Here is a 2,175-nt window from a genome sequence, read left to right as displayed (position 1 = left end):
GAGGCCTTTAACAATCCCAACAACTGGGTTTTGTGTTGACGCTGCTCAGGAGAAAGAGAATTCCCCATAGCGAGAAGAAATAGGAAAATGAAGGAAAGAATGATAGGAAATCTCCTGACCTGAAGTCTGAAATCCCTTGGGAGCGGTCAGGAAAGACCTGCCGCTCTGGGGCTAAAGCAGCCTGACCTGAGAGCGTTCGGGAAAATTCTGCCCACAGAAAAACCCCACCGCTCTTGGGTTGTGCCTTTAAACAGTCTGAAACGGACGTCCGATACTCACCACCTAAAGGGATTGAGTGTGAGGGCGCCTATGTAGCTATACGGCAGTCTGCCCTCACAAAGGGCACCATCTGTCGCAGCGCCCTCACACGGGCCACCATCTGTCACAGTGGTGGCGATTGTCGGGGCAGCGGAGACAGTAACCAATGCCACAACTCTTACAGAGAAGTTGGGCCAGGAAGGTCACTCTGAGGAGTCAAACCCAGCTTCAGTCCCAGGAGTTTATTTTATAGTCAATACAGCAAACAGTGAAGCAAATAACAGAACAATGGGCTTTGGGTGAATAACAATAAGTTTCGGTCAAGGGAGGAGGAATTCAGGTAAACAAGCCAATCAGTAATAGGTTTGGAAAAACAAGTCGTGACAAGTCTCAACATGCTGGGGACAAGTCTCAACATGTTGTGCAGCATAGAGGCCTTTATACATCCATATTTTAATGGCACATATCCCCACAGTGATCGACATTCAATCATTTCAGGAGGTAGCATATGCTCAGGAACCAATGGGACTGAAGGAAGAAATTCAAGCTACACTGACTGCACTGGCAAAAAACAAGGCTCCAGGAACTGATGGAATACTAATTGAGATGTTTCAACAAACGGATGCAAGCACTGGAAGTGCTCACTCATCTATACCAAGAAATTTGGAAGACAGCTACCTGGTCAAGCAATTGGAAGAGATCCATATTTTTGCCTATTCCCAAGAAAGGTGATCCAACTGAATGCAGAAATTATCAAACAATATCATTAATATCACACTCAAATAAAATTTTGCTGAAGATCATTCAAAAGTGGCTGCAGCAATATATCAAGAGGGAACTGCCAGAAATTCAAGCTAGATTCAGAAGAGGACGGGGAACCAGGGATATCATTACTGATGTCAGGTGGATCCTGGGTGAAAGCAAAGAATACCAGAAACATGTTTACCTGTGTTTTATTGACTATGCAAAGGCATTTGACTGTGTGGATCATAACAAACTATGGATACCATTGAGAAGAAAGGGAATTCCAGAACACTTAACTGTGCTCATGAGGAACCTGTACAGAGATCAAGAGGCAGTCGTTGGAACAGAACAAGGGGATACTGCGTGGTTTAAAGTCAGAAAAGTTGTGCATCAGGGTTGTACTTTTTCACCATACTTATTCAATCTGTATGCTGAACAAATAATCCGAAAAGCTGGACTATATGAAGAAGAACGGGACATCAGGATTGAAGGAAGACTCATTAATAACTTGCGATATGCAGATGATACAACCTTCCTTGCTGAAATTGAAGAGGAATTGAAGAACTTTACTCATGAAGATCAAAGACCACAGCCTTAAGTATGGATTACACCTCAACATAAAGAAAACACAAATCCTCACAACTGGACCAATAAGCAACATCATGGTAAATGGAGAAAAGATTGAAGTTGTCAAGGATTTCATTTTACTTGGATCCACAATCAACACCCACGGAAGCAGCAGTCAAGAAATCAAAAGACACATTGCATTGGGCAAATCAGCTACAAAGGCCTCTTTAAAGTTTTGAAAAGCAAAGATATCACCTTGAAGACTAAGGTGCGTCTGACCCAAGCCATCGTGTTTTCAATAGCCTCATATGCATGCAAAAGCTGGACGATGAATGACGATGACTGAAGAAGAATTGACGCCTTTGGATTGTGGTGTTGGCAAAGAATATTGAATATACCATGGACTGCCAAAAGAACAAACAAATCTGTCTTGGAAGAAGTGCAATCAGAATGCTCCTTGGAAGCAAGGATGGTGAGACTGTGTCTCACATACTTGGATATATTATCAGGAGGGACTAGTCCCTGGAGAAGGACATCATGCTTGGTAAAGTAGAGGGTCAGTGAAAAAGAAGAAGACCCTCAACAAGATGGATTGACACAGTGGCT

The sequence above is a fragment of the Trichechus manatus genome, unplaced genomic scaffold (assembly GCF_000243295.1).
Source record: "Trichechus manatus latirostris isolate Lorelei unplaced genomic scaffold, TriManLat1.0 scaffold00051, whole genome shotgun sequence".
Lineage (NCBI taxonomy): Eukaryota > Metazoa > Chordata > Mammalia > Sirenia > Trichechidae > Trichechus > Trichechus manatus.
Note: the sequence above shows the minus strand (reverse complement) of the source record.